The sequence below is a fragment of the Ursus americanus genome, chromosome 16 (assembly GCF_024610735.1).
Source record: "Ursus americanus isolate L20-20 chromosome 16, mUrsAme1.1.p, whole genome shotgun sequence".
NCBI lineage: Eukaryota > Metazoa > Chordata > Mammalia > Carnivora > Ursidae > Ursus > Ursus americanus.
In genome coordinates, this window is record NC_142142.1 from 24,290,405 (window position 1) to 24,307,038 (window position 16,634).

Here is a 16,634-nt window from a genome sequence, read left to right on the forward strand (position 1 = left end):
TTATTATTATTTAGTCACCCCATGTCTTTTGATGAAAGCATTTAAAGTAATTATTGATAAGTACATATGGCCATTTTGTTGCTTGTTTATGTTTGCTTTTGTAGTTCCCTGTTTTTTCCTCTGCTTTTGCTCTCTTCTCTTGTGGTTTGATGGCTCTCCTTAGTGTTATGCTTGGATTCCGTTATCTCATTTTTTTGGCTATCTATTATAGGTTTTTGATTTGTGGTTACCATCAGGTTCATATATAACATCTTCTGCTTATAGAAGTCTGTATTAAGTTGATGGTTGCTTAAGTTTGAATCCATTCTAGGAGCACTACTTTTTACTTTCCTCCCCCACATTTTAAGTATATGTCATATATCCTTTTATTTTATGAATCCCTTGATTCATTTTTATAGGTATAATAGATTTTTACCCCTTTCATGCTCTAATCTCCATACTGGTTTTATAAGGGATTAGCCCACTACTTTTACTGTATGTTTGTATTTACCTGTGAATTTTTTTCCTTTCCGAATTTTCTTATTTTTGATTATGGCTTTTTTCTCCCCACTCAAATCATTCTCCCCACTCAAATAATAGGTTTCTTGTAAGGCCGTTTTAGTGGTGTTGAACTCTTTTAACTTTTATTGTGTGAGAAACTTTATTTCTCCTATTCTAAATGATATTTTTTTCTGGTTAGAGTATTCTTGGCTGTAGTTTTTTTTTTTTTTTTTTTTTTTTTTTTTTTTTTTTTTTTTTTTTTACCTTCTCTTCATTACTTTGAATACATTTTACCATTCCCTTCTGGGCTGTAATGTTTCTGTTGAAAAGTCAGCTGATAGGCTTATGTGGTTTCCCTTGTACAAAACTATTTCCCTTTTTCCTGTTGCTTTTTAAATTGTCTCTTTATTACTACTTTCGCCCCCACATTTCAACACTGTGCTTTTTGTGTTACATTATAATACTGATCCTGACTAGTGATATCAACATTCTGTCCTCTTGGCAGTACTGGCACATAGAACAAAGAGTAAATCATCAGCCCCTCACAGCATGGTGAAAAGTATCCACTAAAGTCTCCAACCTGACATTCTGTGTTCTCCATCTTTTTGGTTGCTCATCAGTTTACACAGCTGCATTCATTCCCAAAAGAGTTAGCCATGATCACTGTACATAACTATTTAATCTATCTAATAGCTTCAGACTCAAATGTAAATTTTTTTAAAAAAAATTTATTATGTTATTTTAGTCACCATACAGTATATCATTAGTTTTAGATGTAGTGTTCCATGATGCATTATCTATAACACCCAGTGCTCCATGCAAAACTTGCCCTCCTTAATACCCATCACCAGCCTAGCCTAATCCCCCATCCCCCTTCCCCTCTGAAACCCTCAGTTTGTTTCCCAGAGTCCATAGCTCTCATGGTTCATTCCCCCTTCTCTTTACCACCCCTTCATTCTTCCCTTCCTTCTCCTACCAATCTCCCTGCTATATCTTATGTTCCATAAATGAGTGAAACCATATGATAATTGTCTTTCTCTGCTTGTCTTATCTCACTTACCAAAATCTCCTCCAGACCCGTCCATGTTGTTGCAAATGTTGTCTAATTGTTCTTTCTGATGGCAGAGTAATATTCCATTGTATATATGGACCACATCTTCTTTATCCATTCATTTATTGAAGGGCATCTCAGCTCCTTCCACAATTTAGCTATTGTGGACAATGCTACTATGAACCTTGCGGTGCATATAACCCTTCACTACGTCTGTATCTTTGGGGTTAATATCCAGTAGTGCAATGGCTGGGTAGCTCTATTTTTAACTTTTTGAGAGACCTCCACACTGTTTTCCAAAGTGGCTGCACCAACTTGCATCCCACCAACAGTGTAGGAGGGTTCCCCTTTCTCCACATCCTCTCCAACATTTGTTGTTTCTTGCCTTGTCTATTTTTGCCATTCTAACTGGTGTAAGGTGGTATCTCAATGTGGTTTTGATTTGAATTTCCCTGATGGCTAATGATTTTGAACATTTTTTCATGTGTCTGTTAGCCATTTGTATGTCTTCATTGGAAAAGTGTCTGTTCATATCTTCTGCCCATTTTTTTATTTGTTTAGTTGTTTCTCATGTATTGAGTTTGAGAATTTCTTTGGAGATCTTGAATACCACTCTTTTATCTGTAGTGGCATTTGCAAATATCTTTTCCTATTCTGTGGGCTGCCTTTTAGTTTCTTTGACTGTTTCCTTGGCTGTGCAGAAGATTTTTATCTTGTTGAAGTCCCACAAGTTCATTTTTTCTTTTGTTTCTCTTGCCTTTGGAAACGTGTCATGAAAGAATTTGCTGTGGCCAATGTCAAAGAGGTTACAGCCTATATTCTCCTCTATGATTTTGATGGATTCCTGTCTCACATTGAGGTCTTTCATCCATTTCAAGTTTATCTTTGTGTAAGGTGTGAGAGAGTGGTCAAGTTTCATTCTTTTGTATATAGCTGTCCAGTTTTCTCAGCATCATTTATTGAACAGACTGTCTTGTTTCCACTGGATGTTTTTTCCTGCTTTGTCAAACATTAGTTGACCATAGAGCCGAGGGCCCATTTCTGGAGTCTCTATTCTGTTCCATTGGTCTATGTGTCTGTTTTTGTGCCAGTACCATGCTGTCTTTGTGATAACAGCTTTGTATTATAGCTTGAAATCAGGCAACATGATGCCTCCAGCTTTGTTTTTCTTTTTCAACATTTCCTAGGCTATTCAGGATCTTTTCTGATTCCACACGAATTTTAGGATTATTTGTTCCAGTCCTTTGAAAAAATGACATTGGTATTTAGATTGGGATGGCTTTGAAAGTGTAGATTGCTCTGGGCAGCATAGAAATTTTGACTATATTTACTCTTCTGATCCATTAGCATGGACTGTTTTTCCATCTTTTTGTGTCTTCTTCAATATTTTTCATCAGTGTTCTGTAATTTCTAGAGTATAGATCTTTTACCCCTCTGGTTAAGTTTATTCCAAGATATTTTATGGTTTTTGATGCTATCGTAAATGGAATCGATTCCTTGATTTATCTTTCTTCAGTCTTATTGTTCATGTATAGAAATGCAACTGATTTCTGAGCATTGATTTTGTATCCTGCCACATTACTGAATTGCTCTATAAGTTCTAGTTGTTTGGGGATGGATTCTTTTGGGTTTTTCATATAAAGTATCATGTCATCTGCGAACAGAGAGAGTTTGACTTCTTCTTTTCCAATTTGAATACCTTTTATTCTTTTTTGTTGTCTGATTTTTGTTGCTGGGACTTCTATTACTCTGCTGAACAATACGCAATAGTGGGCATCCTTGTCGTGTTCCTGATCTTAAAGGAAAGGCTTTCAGCTTTTCCTCATTGAGAATGATATTTGCTGTAGACTTTTCATAGATGATTTTTATGAAATTGAGGAATGTTCTCTCTATCCCTACACTCCGAAGGGTTTTAATCAGGAAAGGATTTTTGTCAAATGCTTTTTTGCATCAATTGAGAGGATCATATCGTTCTTGTCTCTTCTCTTATTAATGTGATCTATCACACTAATTGATTTGTGAATGTTGAACCACCCTTGCATCCAAGTGATGATTTCCACTTGGTCGTGATGGATAATCCTTTTAATGTACTGTTGGATCCTATTAGCTAGGATCTTGTTGAGAAGTTTGGAATCCATATTCATTAGGGATACTGGTCTGTAATTCTCCTTTTTAATGGGGTATTTGCCTGGTTTGGGGATCAAGATAATACTGGCCTCATACAATGAGTTTGATAGTTTTCCTTTTGAGTCTATTTTTTGAATAGATATTGTTTCTTCTTTGAATATTTGGTAAAATTCCCCCAGGGAATCCATCAGGCCTTGGACTCTTGTTTTTTGGGAGGTTTTTGATCACTGCCTCAATCTCTTCATGATTAATCGGTCTGTGCAGATAGTAAATTTCTTCCTGTTTGAGTCAAATGTAAATTAATTTGAATCAGTTTTCCAGAGTGCAATGTCTCTATGTAAATGAAAAAGTAAAATTCCATTTCTTGAATTGGAATGTCAGAGGACAAGGTTTCAGAGCATATAACTACAGCAACAGTCTAGCGTCTGTCCAAAACAGAAGCCAAAGTCCTCTTTGGTTCCAAACCATGAATAAAAAATTTGCTCAAAATTTGTGTCAAGGATGCCTGGGTGGCTCAGCCAGTTAAGCAGCTGCCTTTGGCTCAGGTCATGATCCTAAGGTCTTGGGATTGAATCCAGCATCAGGATCCTTGCTCAGTGGAGAGTCTGCTTCTCCGTCTGCCTGCCACTTCCTTCTCCCTCTGCCTGCCACTATTCCTGCTTGTGCTCTCTCTCTGGTTAAAAAAAATCTTGCCAGTTTAATTCAACAAACATCTGTTGAGGATTGAAAAATTCAATGTGCTGAGCTCATGGAAATACCAATCTCTGAGAATCTGCTCAAGCCCTTTCCTGTCCATAAAAATATTCACCAGATACTGTATATCTCTCTCCCTGAGTGATAATAGTACTTAACAAAACTACATATACTAATGAGAAAATCAGTGTGGTATAATTAATATTACTTTTTTATTTTTCAAGACTTTAAATCTACAAGGGCAGAAGCTGTATAGATGTATGTTTTGTACACTGCTGTAATCCCTATCTTCTAACACTTTACACAGCAGGTACTAGGCATTTATTAAATACTTGTTGAATTAATTGATGAGTCAATTAGTCTTGTTCTTCACCCTTTAAGTTAACAAACTTGTGCCAATTTGCTGGAGAGTTTTTTTGGTTTCTCACTAAAATCTTACATCCCTCAATATGCCCAAGTCCCAGACAAATGAGAAAGGTTGGTCACTTACCCTATTATAGGAATTTACAATCTGGTCAACTTGTAAAAATCATGGCTTCTGAAAGTACATACCTTGAGACTCTGCTGATTATGTAATAAATAATTAATATATATTCATCCTGATTTTTCTTCCCAGATGCTAGAATTCTTTCAAAGGAGATTGCTTTCCCAGACTATTCCCAAAAATCTATTAATACTAACCTCACATGGCTAGAATTATCTTGGAGAATATTTTCTCTGGCAAGAAATAAATTCCTCTGTCATTAAAATCTGACTCTCAGAGATGCTCAAGTGACCATGGATCAGGGCGTTTCACAGGAAAGAGAGCATAGTGATCCAGCAGTTCCTGTGAATGTTCATAAATATCTCACAAAACATCAAAGTGAAAAGAGGCAATTTCCCTTAGTTATTTGTAAGTGACTATATCTTGTAAACTTTGTTTGATGCAGCAAAACTAGTAGTCTCATTTTTTTTTGTCCCATACCCTGAAGGTGTAGAGATAAAAACTGTAGAAGACACATCCATATTGTTTTCTACGGTGGCTGCACCAGTTTGCATTCTCACCAAAGTTGCATGAGGGTTCTTTGTTCTCTGCATCCTTGACAAAGCTTGTTACTTTTTGAATTTTTTACTTTAACCATTCTGACAGGTGTTAGGTGATATCTCATTGTGGTTTTGATTTGCATTTCCTTGATGATTAGTGGTGTTGAGAATTTTTTTTGTTTTTGTTAGCCATCTGTATGATTTTCTGGGAAAAAATGTCTATTCAGATCCTCTGCCCATTTTTTAAAGAGATTATTTGGTTTTAGGGTATTGAGTTGTATACATCCATCATATATTTTGTATATTAACCCCTTATTGGATATAATACTTGCAAATATCTTCTCCTATCCAGTAAATTCTCTTTTTGTTTTATTGATGGTTGTCTTCACTATGCAAATGTGTGTGTGTGTGTGTGTGTGTGTGTGTGTGTGTGTGTGTGTGTGTATGTGTTTTATTTTGATGTTTAGTTTTGGTTTTGTTTCCCTTGCCTCAGGAGACATAGCTAGAAAAAATTTTAATGTCTGGTGTAAAGAGATAACTACTTATTTTTTGTTCTAGTTTTATGGTTTCCTGATTCACATTTAGGTCTTCAATTCGTTTTGAGTTTATTTTTGTGTATGGTGTAAGAAAGTGATCCAGTTTCCCTTTTTTGTATGTAACTGTCCAGTTTTCCCAGCATCATTTATTCAAAAGACTATCCTTTTCCCATTGTATACTCTTGCCTTCTTTATTATAAATTAATCGACATTTAAAAATGTGTGTTTATTTTTGAGTTCTTTATTTATTTATTCATTTATTTAATTTTAAAAATTATATTATGTTAGTCACCATACAGTACATCCCTGGTTTCTGATGTAAAGCTCAATGCTTCATTAGTTGCGCATAACACCCAGTGCATCATGTAACACATGCCCTCCTCACTACCCATCACCAGTCCATTCCGTTTCCCCACCCCCCTCTCCTCTGAAGCCCTCAGCTTGTTTCTCAGAGTCCATAGTCTCTCATGCTTCATTCCCTCTTCTGATTAACCCCTCCTTTCTTTATCCCTTTCTTCCCCTACTGATCTTCCTAGTTCTTATGTTCCATAGATGAGATAAACCATATGATAATTGTCTTTCTCTGCTTGACTTATTTCACTAGCATTATCTCCTCCAGTGCCGTCCATGTTGCAGCAAATGTCGAGAACTCGTTCTTTCTGATAACTGAGTAATATTCCATTGTATATATGGACCACAACTTCTTAATCCTGAGTTCTCTGTTCTATCCATTTATCTATATTTCTATTTTTGTTCCAGTACCATAGTGTTTTGATCACTACAGCTTTGTAGTATATCTTGAGGTCCGGGATTGTTATACCTCCAGTGTTATTCTTTTTCAAGATTGTTTTGGCTATTTGGGATCTCTTGTTGTTCCATTCAAGTTTTAGAAATATTTGTTCTAGTTCTGTGAAAAATATTTTTGGTATTTTGTTAATTATTGCATTGGGTAGTATGGACATTTTAACAATATTGGTTATTCCAATCCATGAACACAGGATATCCTTCTGCTTGTTTGTGTCATCTTCAATTTTTTTTATCAGTGTTTTTATAATTTCTGGTGAACAAGTCTTTCACTTCCTTGGGTAACTTTAATCCTATGTATTTCATTATTTTTTGTACAATTGTAAATCATTATATTGTACACCTAAAACTAATAAAACGCTGTGTGTTAATTAGAGTTGTATTAAAAAATAATAAATTTTAAAAACACAGAAGGTGTTCTTCATTAGCTGAACATATTTATACTAACTTATTTGATCCCATATCCCTCTAATGCTTCAGATAAATAATGCTATGCATATATTCTAATTGTATTGAAAATAGAAAAGTATATAAAACAAATAATTCTAAGTACAGTCCCACCCTACACCCAGACCTGCTAAAAATCTTTCCCTCACCAAAATTGAGAGCTCTAAATGTTTTAGTGTATATCATTCTTGACTTTTTCTTGAGAATTCATGGGAAAACCATATATAAAAATAATTTCTTCATAAACAGAATTATTCTGCTTTTCGTATTTCACATATATTTCTAAGAGAACATTCTATTATTATTATTAAAATACATTTACCTCATTATTTTAAAAACTTAAAGATGCACCATCGTGTGGATGTAATAATTTACCTATTTCTCATTGGTAGTTTATTTCTAATTTTCTGCTGTTACTATTACACTACAAAAAAAAAAAAAATCTGCCCATGAAATCAGCCTGAGATGTAAAAGGTGTATTTGGATCTCTACAAACAGAATATCTCTGGTTATTGGAATAGAGGTATGAATCAGGGAGAGGTGATTCTGTGGACAGATATCAGAAGATAAATAGAAGCAAGAAGGAGCCTCTGTGCTTTTGCAGCAGGAAGGCAAATCCTCCCACACTGTGGAATGGGAAAAGACTCGTAGACCATTAGCAATGAGGAAAGGACTTTAGGGCAGCCCCACAGACTGAAACGTGGAGCTATGGTGGTGTGCATGCGAACTGGAGGCAAACGGCAATTTTAGAAGTACAAAGGGAAGAGATGGGCCCAGGCCAAGGACCGATATCTGGGAATGCTGCTGTGGAGCACAACCCAGGAGACTGGTTTTTAGAAGCACAAACAAAACTGAGACAGTATGGCCTGGAGAGCTCAGTGAAGAGCAGACTGCTACCTCTCTGCTCTGACAGAGAGGTTTGGATGCAGTCACATCTTCTATGACTGTCAGAAGAGACACAGAAAGCCACCAGGGAAAGCCACCAGAGAATAAAAGCCACAAAACTGGTTTTCACTGAGCCAAGCATCCCAGAAGGAACAGGGCAACTCTACCCAAACAGGGTTGCCTGAGTAACAGTGTGGCAGGCCCCTCCCAAGGAAGATAGGCTGGGAGAACAAGAGGCCGACAACACTAAGGTCCCTATAAAACAGGAGCAATTGCTTGAGTTGCGGCTAATACTTTGGACTCTGTACATTCCCTCAACCAACCTCAACAGAATGGCTCAGAAGAGGAACCCTGAAGAAAGGAAAGAATCAGAGATGGGGGGCCACCACCACAGACCTAATGACTATGGATATAACCAAGATGTCAGAAATAGACTTCAGAGTAACAATTATGAAGTCGATATCTAGGCTTGAGAAAAATATTAACAACAATAAAGAATCTCTAAGGCCAGAAATGAGATCTAATCAGGCTGACCTTAAAAATGTTATGAATGAAATGCAGTCTAAACGGGATACTCTGACTGCCAGAGTAAACAAGGCACAAGGACGAATTAGTGAACTAGAGGATAAGATGATAGAAGGGAAGGAAACTGAGGCAGCATGGGAAAAACCAATTAAAAGCCAAGAAATCAAACCGAGAGAGATTAATGACTCAATGAAACATTGCAATATCAGAATTATTGGGATCCCTGAGGGGGTGGAGAAAGAGAGAGGTCTAGAAGATATATTTGAGCAAATCATAGCTGAGAACTTCCCTAAACTGGGGAGGGAAACAAACACTCGTGTCCAGAGGCAAAGAGGACCCCTCCCAAGATCAATGGGAACAGACTGATGTCACGACATATAACAGTACAATTTGCAAATCTTAGATCCAAGGAAACAATCTTGAAAGTGGCGAGGGGGAAGAGATTTCTTACATACAGAGGGAGGAACATCAAAATAACATCACATCTGTCCACAGAGACCTGGCAAGACAGAAAGGGCTGGCAAGACATATTCAGGGTACTAAATGAGAAGAACATGCAGCCAAGAATGCCTTATCCAGCAAGGCTGTCACTCAAAATGGATGAGAGACAAGGAGCTTTCAAGATCGGCAGAAACTGAGAAAACATGTGACCACCAAGCCAGCCCTGCAAGAAATATTGGAGGGGGGTTCTATAAAAGGAGAAAGACCCCAAGAGTGATATAGAACAGAAACTGACAGACAATCTATGGAAACAAGGACTTCACAGTCAACATGATGACATTAAAATCCTATCTTTCAATAATCACTCTCAACATAAACAGCCTGAAGGCTCCCATAAAGTGCCACAGGGTTGCAGATTGGATAAAAAGACATGACCCATCCATATGCTGTCTACATGAGACTCACTTTGAACCTGGAGATACATCCAGATTGAAAATGAATGGATGGAGAACCATTTTTCATGCCAATGGACCTCAAAAGAAAGCTGGCATAGCAATTCTCATACCATTACATTTTAAGCTAAAGGCTGTAGTTAGAGATACAGAAGGGCACTATGTCATTCTTGAAGGGTCTATCCAACAAGAGGATCTAACAATTATAAATATCTATGCCCCCAACACGGGAGCAGCCAACTACATAAGCCAACTGTTAACCAAAATAAAGAGACATACAGATAATAATACGTTAACAGTAGGGGACCTCAATACTCCACTCTCAGGAACAGACGGATCATCTAAGCAGAAAATCCACAAAGAAACAAGAGGTTTGAATGACACAGTGGACCAGATGGACCTCACAGATATATACAGAACATTCTACCCTAAAACAACAGAATACCCATTCTTCTCGAACGCACATGGAACTTTCTCCAGAATAGACCATGTACTGGGTCATGAAACAGGTCTCAACCGATACCAAAAGAATGAGATTATTCCCCGTATATTCTCCGACCATACTGCTTTGAAACTGGAACTCAATCATAAGAAAAAATTTGGAAGAAATTCAAACACTTGGAAGGTATAGAGCAGCTTGCTAAATCAGAAGGGGGAATGAAGCATGAGAGACTATGGACTCTGAGAAACAAACTGAGGGCTTCAGAGTGGAGGGGGATGGGGGAATGGGATAGGCTGGTGATGGGTGGTAGGGAGGGCATGTGTTGCATGGCGCACTGGGTGTTATACGCAACTAATGAATCATCGAACTTTACATAAAAAACCAGGGATGTACTGTATGGTGACTAACATAATAAAAAAAATTAAAAAAAAAAAGAATGCTTGGGTCAACCAGGAAATCAAAGAAGAATGTAAACCATTTATGGAAACCAATGAGAATGAAAATACATGCGTCCAAAACCTTTGGGATACCGCAAAGGCAGTCCTAAGGGGGAAATACATAGCCATCCAAGCCTCACTAAAAAAAAAAAAAAAAAAAACAAAACAAAACAACAACAACAAAAAAAAACAAAAACAGAAAAATCCAGAATATGCACTCTATCTTTACACCTTAAAGAACTGGAGAAGGAACAACAAAGAAGGCTTAAGCCATGCACAAGAAGAGAAATAATTAAGATTAGAACAGAGATCAATGAATTAGAAACCAGAAATACAGTAGAGCAGATCAATGAAACTAGAATCTGGTTCTTTAAAGGAATTAATAAGATTGATAAACCACTGGCCTGATTTACCCAAAAGAAAAGAGAAGGGTCCCAAATTAATAAAATTATGAATGAAAGGGGAGCGATCATGACTAACACCAAGGAAATAGAAACAATTATTGGAAATCATTATCGACAACTATATGCCAATAAGTTAAGCAACCTGGAAGAAATGGATGCCTTCCTGGAAACCTATAAACTACCAAGACTGAAACAGGAACAAATTGACAACCTGAATAGACCAATAACCAGTAACGAAATTGAAACAGGGATCAAAAGCCTCTCAAAAAACATGAGTCCAGGACCTGATGGATTCCCTGGTGAATTCTACCAAACATTCAAAGAAATAGTACCCATTCACCTGAAGCTGTTCCAAAAAATAGAAACAGAAGGAAAACTTCCAAACTCATTTTATGAGGTCAGCATTACCTTGATCTCAAAACCAGGCAAAGACCCCACCAAAAAGGAGAATCCCAATATCCCTGATGAATATGGATGCCAAAATTCTCAAAAAGATCCCAACTAATAGGATCCAACATTACATTAAAAGGATTATCCATCACGACCAAGTAGGGTTCATCCCTGGGATGGAAGGATGGTTCAACGTTCACAAATCAATCAGTGCGAAGGAACACATTAATAAGAGAAGAGACGAGAAGCATATGGTCTTCTCCATTGATGCAGAAAAAGCATTTGACAAAATACAACATCCTTTCCTGATTAAAACTCTTCAGAGTGTAGGGTTAGAAGGAACATTCCTCAATTTCATAACCACCATCTATGACAAGCTCACCGGGAATATCATTCTCAGTGGGGAAAAGCTGAAAGACTTTCCCTTAGGATCAGGAACATCACAAGGATGCCCACTCTCGCCACTATTGTTCAACATAGTGCTGGAAGTTCTAACCTCAGCAATCAGACAACAGAAAGAAACAAAGGGTATTCATTCAACTTGGCAAGGAAGAAGTCAAACTCTCTCTCTTTGCAGATGTCATGATACTTTATGTGGAAAACCCAAAAGACTCCACCCCCAAATTTCTAGACTCATACAGCAATTCAACAATGTGGCAGGATACAAAATCAATGCACAGAGATCAGTTGCTTTCCTATACGCTAACAATGTAACTGTAGAAAGAGAAACTAAGGAATTGATTCCATTTACAATAGCACCAAAAACCGTAAGATACCTAGGAATAAACCTAACCAAAGAGGTAAAGGATCTATACTCTAGAAACTACAGAACACTTATGAAAGAATTTGAAGAAGACATAAAAAGGTGGAAAAACATTCCATGCTCATGGATCGGAAGAATAAACATTGTTAAAATATCTATGTTGCCCAGAGCAATCTATACTTTCAATGCCATCCTGATCAAAATATCAATGCCATTTTTCAAAGTGCTGGAACAAACAATCCTACAATTCATGTGGAACCAGAAAAGACCCCAAATAGCCAAGGGAATGTTGAAAAAGAAAAACAAACCTGGGGGCATCACATTGCCCAATTTCAAGCTCTATTACAAAGCTGTGATCACCGTGGTACTGGCACAAAAACAGACACATAGACCAATGGAACAGAATAGAGAGCCCAGATAAGGACCCTCAATTCTATGGTCAACAAAGCAGGGAAAAAAAATCCAATGGAAAGAAGAGAGTCTCTTTAATAAATGGTGTTGGGAAAATTGGACAGCTATATACAGAAGAATGAAACTGGACCATTATCTCACAGCATACAGAAAGATAAACTGTAACTGGATGTAAGACCTCCATGTGAGACAGGAATCCATCAAAATCATAGAGTCGAATATAGGCAGTAACCTCTTTGACATCAGCCACAGCAACTTTTTTCATGACACATCTCCAAAGGCAAGGGAAACAGAAGAGAACACAAACTTATGGGACTTCATCAAGACAAAAAGCTTCTGCACAGCAAAGGAAACAGTCAACAAAACCAAGAGGCAATGCACGGAGTGGGAGAAGAGATTTGCAAATGACACTACAGATAAAGGGCTGGTATCCAAGATCTATAGAGAACTTCTCAAACTCAACCCCCAAAAAACAAATAATCAAGTCAAAAAATGGGCAGAAGACACAAACAGACACTTGTCCAAAGAAGACATATGAATGGCTAACAGACACATGAAAAAATGTTCAACATCTTTAGCCATCAGGGAAATTCAAATCAAAACCACATTGAGATACCACTTACACCATTAGAATGGCAAAAATTGACAAGGCAGGAAAAAACAAATGTTGGCGAGGATGTGGAGAAAGGGGAACCCTCTTACACTGTTGTTGGGAATGCAAGTTGGTACAGCCGCTTTGGAAAACAGTATGGAGGTTCCTCAAAAAGTTAAAAATAGAGCTACCCTATGTCCCGGCAATTGTACTACGGGGTATTTACCCCAAAGATACAGATGTAGTGAAAAGAAGGGCACATGCACCCCAATGTTCATAGCAGCAGCGTCTACAATAGGGAAACTGTGGAAGGATCTGAGATGCCCTTCAGCAGACGAATTAATAAAGAAGATGTGGTCCATATGGAATATTACTCAGCCATCAGAAAGGATGAATAGCCACCATTTGCATCAACATGGATGGAACTCGAGGAGATGATGCTAAGTGAAATAAATCAAGCAGAGAAAGACAATTATCACATGGTTTCACTTATTTGTGGAGCATAAGGAATACCATGGAGGATATTAGGAGAAGGAAGGGCAAAATGAAGGAGGGAAATGAGAGGGGGAGATGAACCATGATAGTCTGTAGATTCTGGGATGCAAACTGAGGGTTTTAGAGGGGGCAGGGTGGGGTGATGGATTAGCCCAGTGATGGGTATTAAGCAGGGTACATATTGCATGGATCACTGGGTGTTATAAGGAAACAATGAATCATGGAATACTACGTCAAAAATTAATGATGTACTGTATGGTGACTAACATAACACAAGAAATAAAAAACTTTTAAAATCTGTGCTTGTTTAGTTGCTTTATTTCAAGTATGAAGAATTTTAATTTAATATATTGTTAATGGTTTTATAATTGATTTCTTTTTTTAGAGGATAGTTTGACATTTTCTGGTGCACCTAGTTGACCATATCCTTACCAACCCTAGATACTATTAATCTTAAAGAAAAAAGTGCCTCTATGGCAAGGAAAATACATCAGACTGTTATTTTAATATTACCTGCCTTAATTGCTAGGTAAGTTTTATTCATTAAATCAGCAACTGTTTTTGGAATACATACAATATGCACAACCTCTTTTAGTTGTTCTTATTAGGCTGATTTATTAGTTGGGGATAGCGTGGTAAGAAAAACAGAAAGGTTCCCCGTGAGAATGGGGATTTTATTTATATTGTACTCCAGGGAAACAGACAATAAAAAAATCACAAACAAATGTGTCAGGTGTTTTTAAACTTCCTGAGTCACAATGTAGGGAATGGAAAATAGAGGGTGCCTTGGGGAGCGTGTTTTATATAGGGTAGGTACAGAAGGTATTTCTGACTAGATGACATTAAAATAGAGACCTGAGGGGAGCCTGGGTAGCTCAGTTGGTTGAGCAGCTGCCTTCGGCTCAGTACATGATCCTGGAGACCTGGGATTGAGTCCTACGTCAGGATCCTTGTTCAACGGGGAGTCTGCTTCTCCTGACCCTCCCCCATCTCATGCTCTCTCTCTCTCTCTCTCATGGTCTCTCTCTCTTAAATAAATAAATAAATAAATAAATAAATAAATAAATAAATAAATAAATAAAATCTTAAATGAAAAATAGAGACCTGAGGGAAGTGAGATGAGTCATGTGGGTATCTGTAGGCAATGGGGTTTCAAGCGTAGGAAACAGCAAGTGAGAAGCAATTTGGCAGAAACAACTTGTCACGTTCAATTTCTTGGCCATTTGCTCTTTCTTCTGTGAATTATTTATTTATACATTTTCTTGATGTTTCCACGGGGTTGTTACTCTTTCTAGTTAATAAACAGGAACTCAATATATTAAGGATAGTCTTCCTTTGTCTTTTACTTATATTTTCCCCACTTTGTTTGTTTCTTACAAGTACTCCATCCATGCTGTTTCTTGTTTTATTCTTATGAACAGGAGTTTTAAAGTTCTGTGTCTAGTGGAAGGAGATTTTCCTGAATAAGTCATTTTCATTTTTCCTGTGAAAATAGAGTACATAATCATTGTAGATCAATTACCTTCAACTGCCTTCTTTCTTTTTTTTCTATTTTGGTTGACATACAATATGATATTAATTTCAGGTGTACAACATAGTGATTCAATATTTATATATACCATGAAGTGATCACTACAATAAACATAGCTATATCTGTTACCATACAAAGTTGTTATAATATAACTAACCATATTCCCTATGCTGTCTATTAAATCCTCATGTCTTATTTATTTAAAACTAAAAGTTTGTACCTTTTAACCCCTTCACCAATTTTGCCAATCTCCCCTTTCCCTCTGTCAATAGTCATATTGTTCTCCATATCTATGTTTCTGTTGTGTTTTGGGTTTTGTTTGTTTTTCAGATTCTGTTCAAGTGAAATCACACAGTGTTTGTCTTTCTCAGTCTGACTTATTTCACTTAGCATAATACCCCTTAGGCCCATCCATGTTGCTGTAAATGATAAATTTTATTCTTTGTTGTGACTAGTATTCCATTCTGTGTGTGTATGTGCATGTCTATATATGTAAATATATATCACATATTTTTTACCCATTCATCTATCAATGGCTACTTAGTTTGCTTCCATATCTTGCCAATAATAATAATAATAATAATAATAATAATAATAATAATAATAATACTGCAATAAACATGGGGTGAATATATATTTTTGAATTAGTTTTTCATTTTCTTTGGATAAATACTCAGAAGTGGGATTGTTGAATTGTATGGTAGTTGTTTTTGAATTTTTGAGGAAGCTTCATACTGTTTTCCATAGTAGCAGAACCATTTTGCATTCCCACCAACAGTGCAGAAGGGCTCGTTTTCCCCCACATCCTCACCAATACTTGTTATTTCTACTCATTTTGATACTAGCCATTCTAACTGGCATAGAGAAATCTCTCATTTTGGTTTTGATTTGCATTTTTCTGATTAGTGAGTTGAGCATCTTTTCATGTGCTGGCTCTCTGTATGTCTTCTTTGGAGAAATATCTGTTCAGGTCTTCTGCCCATTTTTTAATTGAATTTTTTTTCATATTGAGTTATGTGAGTTTTTAAATATTTTGGATATTAACCCCTTATTGGATATACCATTTGCAAATATCTTCTCCCATTCAGTATGTTATCTTTTCATTTGCTGATGGTTACCTTCACTGTGAAAAAGCCTTTTGTTTGATGTAGTCCCATTTCTTTATTTGTGTTTTTGTTGCCCTTGCCTGAGGAGACATATCCCCCAAATATTGCTAGGAGTGAAATCCAAGACCTTACTGCTTATGTTTTCTTCCAGGAGTTTTATGGTTTCCAGTCTTACATTTAATTCTTTTACCAATTTGAGTTTATTTTCATAAATGGCATAAGAAAGTAGAACATTTCCATTCTTTTCAATGTAGTTGTCTGGCTTTCCCAACACCCTTTATTGTTTTTATTTTTTAATGTTTTTTTATTATATTATGTTAGTCACCATACAGTACAGCCCTGGTTTCTGATGTAAAGTTCGATGATTCATTAGTTGCATATAACACCCAGTGCACCATGCAATACATGCCCTCTTCACTACCCATCACCAGTCTGTCCCATTTCCCCACCCCCCTCCCCTCTGAAGCCCTCATTTTGTTTCTAAGAGTCCATAGTCTCTCATGCTTCATTCCCCCTTCTGATTACCCCCCTTTCTTTATCCCTTTCTTCCCCTACCAATTTTCCTAGTTCTTATGTTCCATAGATGAGAGAAATCATAT